Raw genomic sequence first — 9,405 nt, 5'->3', positions numbered from 1 at the left:
CACCCATGTGGAAGAACTAGGGACTTGCTTCTGGGAGAACAGAGCTAGTACATGCACGGTCAATTTGTGTTTGCTTAATATGTGGATAAAGCAAACTTTTTCATTGGCTGCATAGCCATAACTGTCTTTAAAACCACCCAATTCATTGTGGTCTGGGCTTTTATTAATTCCTTGTTTGAAAGTAAACAAGGAATCATTAACTTACAGTCACTGGTAAAGGGGGAGGCCTGAGGACCAGGTTTTGTTTCCTTTCCCAACTTTCCTTTCCTAACTCCATCTGTAGACCAGGAGGCCCAACAAATAAAGGGGAGGTTTTGACCTTTTTCTTTTGTCCTTTTCTGTTCTAGGCATAAGGGGAGTTTCTCCAACTTGGGAGATCCTGGGATTCAAGCTGGATATTGCAGCCAACCCAACAGTAAAAGCCTAAGGAATATCTGGGGACAATAGCTCAATGCATCTGTAGACTTAAACTTTGTGGAAATAAGAAGTGAGCTAAATTATGAACTTAGTTCAATTCTCTACTTTTTACTGAGAGGGTATAGGGGAAATTATACTTTCATGACTTGAGGAAACTATGTTTGTTCTTAGTATATCTTTGAAATAAATATCTTATTGTAAAATTAATAAGATATTAAGTGATTAAAATTGGGGTGATAGTTATGGGACCCCTAAAGTGGAAGGAACACAGTGGATAGGAGCTTGAGATTTTTTAAGAGAAGAGTAACTCCTTAAATCCCTCAGGATGTCAGAGAATCCTCTGGAGTAAGTAAAATGTAATCAACCTAGTCCTAAGAGAAATTGTTCAGAGTTAACCAGAGTACATTAGGATTATATATAAATAATTCCTGATTTCTCCTAATAAAATCTCCATCCCATAAACTAGCTAATTATGCCAGCATGCCAGTAAAGAATCAATGCACATAGAAGGTAATTGTAAGGTTGGTTGGAACCATAAAGAGGATTGAGTAGTAAGCAAAAGATTTCAATGTTTTATAGACAGTCCTGGTGCTTTTTAATTGCCTAAATCACTGGCAACTTGTTCTGGACTAAGAACAAATGAATTCACCTACACTATTCATTAATTTATAAAATGGGGATAAAGCATTATTTAATTTTTCCAGGCTGGGAAAAGGTGATCTGAAGAATTTATATGGCTTTTCCAGTCCAGTTATAGAGAAATAATGAGTAAGCAGCAGTGTTAGTATTGCTAGTAGTGCCAAAAATCACATTATGTATTATCATCACTCAAAGACAGATGTATTTTTAAACTTAATCATAACCCAAGAAAAATATTAAATTAATCTCTTTCTAGTAGAGTGTAAGCATCCTAAGACCAAGGATTGCTTTGTTTTTTTTTCCCTTTATATCCCCAATACCTAGTACAATGTAGATTATTACTATGTTTATTGAATTGAACCAATTTTTATATTGACCACTGTGCATGACAATAATCTCATCTTTAAAGAGAAACCTCCTATATCTCAAAAAAGAGGGGGAAAGTTTGATTCTAAAGTGCAGGAGGAAAGGCCAACCTTCTGAGCATATCAATTTATTAAGCAATACATGTCAATTGCATAATACATTGGGACCAGTGGCCTCCCTCAGTTTTGGCACTAGATTTTAAATATAGAGGGAGACTGATTTTTATGCATTAAAAACAATCAAATAAGACCAATTAATTAGAAGAAAACAATTAACCAGGATACAATATTAAGTAATCTGATTTATAATAGGGGGAAAGATTTAGGTCTTTCTAAGTTGGTAGGGAGACAGTGAATAGTACAATTCCCTGGAATAGAAAACGAGGTATCCCACTCCCCACAAGTGACTTCAATCAAAGGAACATGGAAACAATAACTGATTTTATCAATCTGGGGCCAGTTTTCAGGCAGGACAATAGGTTGTTTGAGATATATAACCATGAGAATAGTCCTTGCATCAACCTTCAGATCTGATCAGGTCTCTGGCCAGTATAATCTAAGTTCTTAGTTAAGGGTCTCTAGTAGTGGTAATGCAAGACTAGTTAAGATAATGCAATAAAGTTTTCTCAGAATTCCTAAAACTTGATAAGTTTTCTAGCAAGACAGAAACAGAATTAGTCCCATAATTGAATAAAAAGGGTTTCAGAATTGAGGCACAAGATGGAATCAGTGTGGTTTACTCAGTTCCCACAATTAATGACTTTCTGTTCTAATTTGCTCAATCTCCAAATGGAAGCTAGAAACTACTTCTCAGGGATATTATAGATGAGATGCCTCTTTAGATATGTGTCTCTTCTAACTCTAAGGCCCATGATCCTAAGGTTAAAAAATTCTGATCCTATTGGCATAAACTATGGGGAAGGAAAGAGAATAAGCACTTATATAGTATCATGTGTATTCCAGACACATGTTAAATGCTTTGTAAATATAAATTTATTTGATCTTCACAACACTAGGAAGTAGATGCTGTTTACCTCCATTTCACAACTGAAGTAGCTGAGGCAAATAAAGGTTAAGTGATTTGCTCAAAGTCACACAGCTGGCAAGTATCCAAGGTCAGATCTTCCTGATTCCATGTGACATTGTGCCTCTGAGAAGGAAGGGGAACACTCAGTGGTCTTCATGTAATTCATATTCTTGTCTAAACCCACTTCATATGTATGATATCTCTAGGAGAAAAAAGGGTGACAAAAGGCAGACTTTTATCAATTTTAACACAATTAAATAAAAAATTTAATTTGAAAAAGTCCCCTATTTTCCATCTAGTAACTTTGTTAAACATGCATAAACACAAAAACCCTTTCACTGGCTCATTAAATGTCAACACCAAATGTTACAGTTCATTGGCCTGGAAAGGTTGGCTATGTATTAGTCACCTCAGACCATTCTGTCTTTCTTTCATGTGGGATTCATTAGAGAGCTCAGTCTATCTATTTCAGACAATAGCAAAAAGTGAATTTCATCTTCACACCATTAAATAAAACACTAGCAACTCTGTCCAAATTCCTCCTGCTATTGGCTGCTTCATGACTCAGACTTCTGTCACATTTTTAACACAATTTCCCCTTTGCTCTCTGCTGCTTCCTGTGTTTGTAGTGAGCTCTTTAGCTACTATCAAATTTTTGTTCAGTGACTTTTAACTTCCTCATTCAGGGTGCACTTTAAGGATGTACAGTTCTAAGTAGGGGAAACTCCTGTATTTCTATCTTTGAATTTCAGTTTCAGTTATGTCATTATTTGGAGAAAGCCTGTAACTGGTAGCACGGCCAAAAAAATTTCCCAGAAATGATGAAGTAGGTGGTTTTGTCAGGCTGCCTTTTGAAATGCTTGTTTTAACTTGCATCTCCTCAAAAAATCCTTTCTTTTAAATTATTTTCTTAATCTATTCTGTGATAACTATATAGAGGGAGCTAGATGGTGTAGAGTATTGTGCCTGGATTTAGGAATATCTGAGGTCAAATTTATCTCAGATATTTACTAGCTGTGTGACCCTGGGCAAATCACTTATCCTCTGTTAGCCTCTTATTTAAGAGTCTGAGCAATGTTGCAGAGATTGATATCATCAACACAATCATTAAAGACGAGAGCATGTAGACTGCACCATCTACTTTACTGTCTACATTTGACATCATCCATGATAGTGGCAAACACCTTGTGAACATATCTCCTTATTGCATGCTATATTTGATATTGAGCAGTTATCTCTACTGTTATATCTTTCAGAGAATTTTGTATAATTTTGACATGTACAAGAAACAACTTATTGGAGGACGGTCTTTTATATAGTGCTTTATTTTACTAAATTTTTTTTCATTAAACAATAAGCATAATTGGGACCTTGTATTCCCTATATTTTTTTAGTTCATCATATAACTAAACATGTGGTCTGTTGTAGAATATTTTCTGCAAAAGTCTGCTTTCTCCCTGCCACTACCTTCATTAAGGATCTCCTTGATATCCATATGGATTATTCTTGTGCAGATTTTATAGAAATGGGAAAGTACACTTATGGTTTGATGGTTATTGATATTTTTCCAATCACCCTTTTTAGGGGTAATAAGGCCTAGATTCTCCCTCCCCCCCAAATGTCTGGAAACCTCCTCTAAATGTAGAAACCTCCCCTCTTTCAGATATCTTAAGAATTTATCCTTTAACTGTCTTTAAAATTGTTTTGCCTCCAGCTCAGACCTCCCCTGGTCTCCTCCATATGATCATTCCATCTTCTTTCTTTTAATACATTTCTTCTTTATTGTAGCACATCCCCAGCTGTGATATTAGAATCTTAATGTGATTGCCCCACAGTCACTGATGGAGAAAATAGCTTTTTATTTAACATCTTTACACATCTTTTCCATTGTTTTTGTTCATTGTTCATGGTCCAAGTTCTTCCTTAAATATCCTTGACATCTTATCTGAGTCTTGTGCCAAACTTTCTGCAAACCTATTTTTCCCTATACTGCCTCTCATTATTTTATAATGTGATATTGCTGATAATGTTTAATTATCTGACTTTATAAGGTTTCATATATGAATTTATATTTTTTAACTAGTGTTACTCTTGGTTCTGTATCTTTCTGACTAGCAAGAAGATCAAAATGTTTGCTGGCTAAGGTGGTTTCTGGGTTCTTTTGGCCTTCTTGTTATAGCAATTGATTTAACTTACTTAAATTTCTATAAGATATTGTGATAGTACACACTATTTTTTCTTTTATCTAATTCTCATTAAAAAAAATCAGATTGGGATAGCTAGGTGGTTAAGTGGATTGAGAGCCAGGCCTGGAGGTAGGAGGGCCTGGGTTCAAATTTGACCTCAGACATTTCCTAGCTCAGTGATCCCAGGCAAGCCACTTAATCCCAATTGACTAGCCATTACTGTTCTGTCTTGGTAACAAAATTTACTATTGATTCTAAGACAGAAGGTAAGAGTATGTCTACACACACACACACACACACACACATATATATATATGTGAAAAAAATATATACACACATATATATGACTAATGTATTCATTATATACCTTACTATTTCCTTATTTTTACCCTTTCTCCTAATTTAGCAATTGATTTTGATGATTACTTTTACAAATTAATGGTCTCACTATAAAGCTAGTTCATAAATGATTATTACACTAGTACCCAGTTTTTCCTGTCTAAGAAAATGTCTATTGTGGAAAGTTAATATTGAATTGGGATATTTTTTAAAGAAATGGTTATTTTTGTGGACCCCTAAGAACAGCTTGATTTTAAAAACCACAAAACAGTCTTTCTCCCAGGCTATGAATCTGGGTTGGGTCTTCCCTTCTTTTGTCTAGATGGAAAAACAGGTTGGAGACCAGTTCCCTACTTATCTGTAAACAAGGACTTGATTAGGTGGTGATATCAACTAGGCAGCCACCATGTTGGGAGGCATGCACCATGAAATTATTCTAGCAGGGAGGAAGAAGGCCTCAGTGTCCTCCTAAAACCTGCCTCTTCCTGCAATGAAGGTGTAAGGGACCAGTTAAGATCTCCAAGTTCACTCCCTGTGTGATTGTTCTCTACTCAGAGATGTGCTGGGGAGGAACTGAATAATGATGTCAGAAGAAATATATATTGGTCTGCCCAACAGGAAGTCAACCTTTTTTAGTGGGGCTTGCCCAGCTCTCCTACCTAGCTGTTAATTTTGCTCACACTTGAGCCTCTGATCTGCCCCTAGCTCAGCTTGGCTGCCTGCCTTGAGTTTTATTGCTGCTGTTTGGACTGTGAAGGAGTCCATTGGCTAGTTAGGAATCTTGAGTGGCAAACTAATAAATTAATATTTTATTTATTTAATTCATTCATTTAAAAAATAAACCCTAGACTCAATATTGTGTTCTAAGACAGAAGAATGGGAAGGGCTAGGCAATGGGAGTTAAGTGACTTGCCCGGGATCACACAGCTAGGAAGTGTCTGAGGTTAGATTTGAACCTAGGACCTCCTATCTCTAGGTCTGGCTCTCAATCCACTGAGCTACCCAGCAGCCCCCATAAATTCATATTTTAAACTAAAAATACAGCCTCCAGATGATTTCATTTGCTATACCATCATTTATTTTTGCAATACTACTTGGTTTTTACTGTGTCTTATAACTTCGAACTCCCTAATTGCAGTATTCATGAGATATAGATATGAACTTCATATATAGTCTAAGAAACTTTATACTCTTTTTAATTCTTGATCAAATCTTATTCATACTCTAATCTTGAATTATTTCTATTATCTGCCTCTAATCTCATATTATTTCTACTATCCACCTTTTTTTTTCTCTTATTCATGTGCTGCTGAACAGAGCTGGAGAAAAATAATGAAACCATGATGTTTGGATTGGAACCACTACAACTTCATGCTACCCAATCTTAACAAGGTCCTCACTACAGCAAGTAAATTCTTTTACATATCCTATTTTTCATTTTTTCTCAAGCTTCTGAAAAGGCTCCCTCTTCTCACACTTTCAGCTGAAGATTGACATACTTTACTGAAAAAAAAATGAGTTCACTCGCCAAGAGCTTTCTCTTTTCTCCTCTTCCTCATCTTATAGACGAGAATATCTTGAGACATCTCCTTCATTATTTCCTTCACCCCTTTTTCATGTAAAGAGATGGCCTTGTCTTCTTGCCAAGGCAAAGTCCTCCACTTAAGGCCATCCCATCTCATCTTCTCCAACAAATTGACCCCACTATCATCTCCACTCTTCTTACTGACTATACCCCCCCCCATCAAAATTCTTATTTGGTCCTACCATCCACTTCTCAGATAAATTTGAGACCCTAGCTACCTTTATGATCTATCTTCTTATTCATCTTAAAAAAAAAAAAAAACTTCATACCTTAATTGGTCCCAAGGCAGTAGAGCAACAAAGGCTAGGTAACAGAGTTTAAGTGAGGTGCCCAGGGTCACACAGCTAGGAAGAGTCTGAGGTCAGACCTCTTGTCTCTAGTCCTGGCTCTAAATCCACTGAACCATCTAGCTGCCTCCCAACATATGATACTACTTCCAGGTGTTACTGCTCTTTCTTTCATTAAATTATTTTGTATTTACTTATCTATATATATGCATCCCTCTAGTAAAAGATAATCTCTTTGAGGGCAGCAGTTCTTCCCTTTTTGTCTTTGTATCCCTAGTGATTATCATAATGCCTTATACCATTTTGGGGGGATTAGATTGGTGATTTCATTTATGTAGGGAACTCTCTTTGAAGAAACTCCCTTTACAATTGTGGATCAGCAACTACCGCTGAAATTTATAGAATTACCTGAGGCACTGAAAATTTAAGTAATCTAACTAGAGTCACGTGGTCAGGATGTCAGAAGTAGGACTTGAACTCAAGATTTTTTGACTTTGAGGTCAGGTCTCATCCCAATCTACCATGATGCCTTTGTTTTATATCATAGTAGGTATTTAATAATTACTTATCAGATCTAGTTGAATGGAATACTTGCTATCAAGCTTCTGCTAGACCTCCAGTGAAAAGGAACACTCTACCTCAAGTGGTAGATTTCCTCCTTTCTGGAGATTTTCAAGTACAGGTTGAATGGATAACTACTTGTTTACTACATTCTAGTAGAGGGGAAGGTAGGTGGCTCAATGGTTAAAGAGCCAGGCATGGAGATGGGATGTCTTCAAATCTAGCTTCAGACATTTCCCAGCTGTATGACCCTAGGCAAATCACTTAATCCCAATCACCTCGCCCTTATTATTCTTCTGCATTGGAACGAAGTATTGATTCTAAGATGGAAGGTAAGAGATTTTTTTAAAAAGTATACACAGTTTTATAACTTTGGGAGCATAATTCCAGATTGCTCTCTAAAATGGTCAGATCATTTCACAGTTCCACCAACAGTGTATTAGTGTCCCGAAGAAATGGTTTAAATTTAAACAGAAAGATGATGAATTGCATTTTGGATATCAGTCAATCCATAAACAATTACTCTGTGTTAGCTACTATACTAGGCATACAAATAAGAAGCAAAAACAATCATTTCCTTCTAGAAACATACCTTTTAATTGTGTGTGTGGAGTGGTGAGGAAAAAGTTTGAGAAGTCAGTAGAACATTTCATCTAGTTAGAGGTAGTCAGTAGGTAGTTGGCAATCACTAGACCTTAGATTGTAGTTCCTTGAGAGTAGGAACTATCTTTTGCCTCTTTTTGCATCAACAATGCTTGGCACAGTGCCTGGCACAGAGGAGGTGCTTAGCAAATGTTTAGTGATTTACTGATTGAATGAGATAATGGAGTTCAGGATAGAGAATAAAACTAATGCAATGAATCAGCCAGTTAGAGATGATAACTGAATCAATGAAATTGTATCATCTCACTAAGTGAGAGAATGAAGAGGACTTTTAGAAATGTTGAAACAGCAAAAGAGATGAAAAAGGAATAATCAGGCAGAACAAAGAGTTAGGAGAGAGTGTTGTCACAGAAACCTAAATAAGTAGGAAGTGGATGATCAGTCATCAGTGTCAGAACCTAGAGAGATGATTATAAATGACAGATAAGGTCATTAGATTTAATAGTTGAGAAATCATTGATAATATTGGAAAGGGCAGTTTTGGTTTGAAGTTTGTTCATTATTAAAGGATCAAGAAGTGAGGGTGGGAAGGAAATAGTAACAGTTAAAACTACTCTTTCTAGAAGTTTAGCCCTAAAAGGAAAGTGATATAGGAGGATAGCTTGAGGAGTAGCACTTAACATTGCAACTGTTAAATCTAACATCTTTTATAATTTTTTTGTTACATTGTTCATTTTATTAAAAGATACACATTTTCATATTGAACTATTTCTACTAGTCAAACAGATTTAATGTAACATTGCTAAAGAGATTTAATGTAATAATGCTAAACAGAATCTTTGTGCTATTCATTGTGTATTTATCTTTTAAACACCCTACCTTCTTAAAGATTTTATAGGGCTTCAGTGTGAATTTAAGAGCAACTCATCCAGGTTCTAGTGATCTTAATTTACTCTTAATATATCTAAGGATTTAAAAATATTATTTGAGTTTATTACAAATGGTTTTCAGAATGAGGGAAAGATTATATCTGGAACTTTTCCTCACTCCTAATCCCTCCTGCATTTTATCTGGGGCATAACTCCCTTCCAACTCCACTTCTAAGCTTTCTTCTTCATATAGATAGGAGAGAATTCAGACCTGCCTAGGCTGTGGCTGCAGATCTCTCCCTCGAACTCACCTTGATGGGGATAAGATTGTTTGGAAATGTCAGTCTTTCCTACTAAATTTATCTCACAGTTGATGGTTGATTTCCTAGCTTTAATCTCATCTCACTTTCCTCTTATTTCCACTTTGAATTACTCCTGTGTTCAATGCCAGACTGAATCAAATGTTTGTTTGTTGTTCAAAGTTTTAAAAAGTGGACAGGGTGCTTTTCTTGGCTGGTGTTCCTATA

This window comes from Monodelphis domestica, chromosome 2 (genome assembly GCF_027887165.1).
Source record: "Monodelphis domestica isolate mMonDom1 chromosome 2, mMonDom1.pri, whole genome shotgun sequence".
Taxonomy (NCBI): Eukaryota; Metazoa; Chordata; class Mammalia; order Didelphimorphia; family Didelphidae; genus Monodelphis; species Monodelphis domestica.
The sequence above is the reverse complement of the archived record's forward strand: the minus strand, read 5'-3'. Positions refer to the sequence as shown.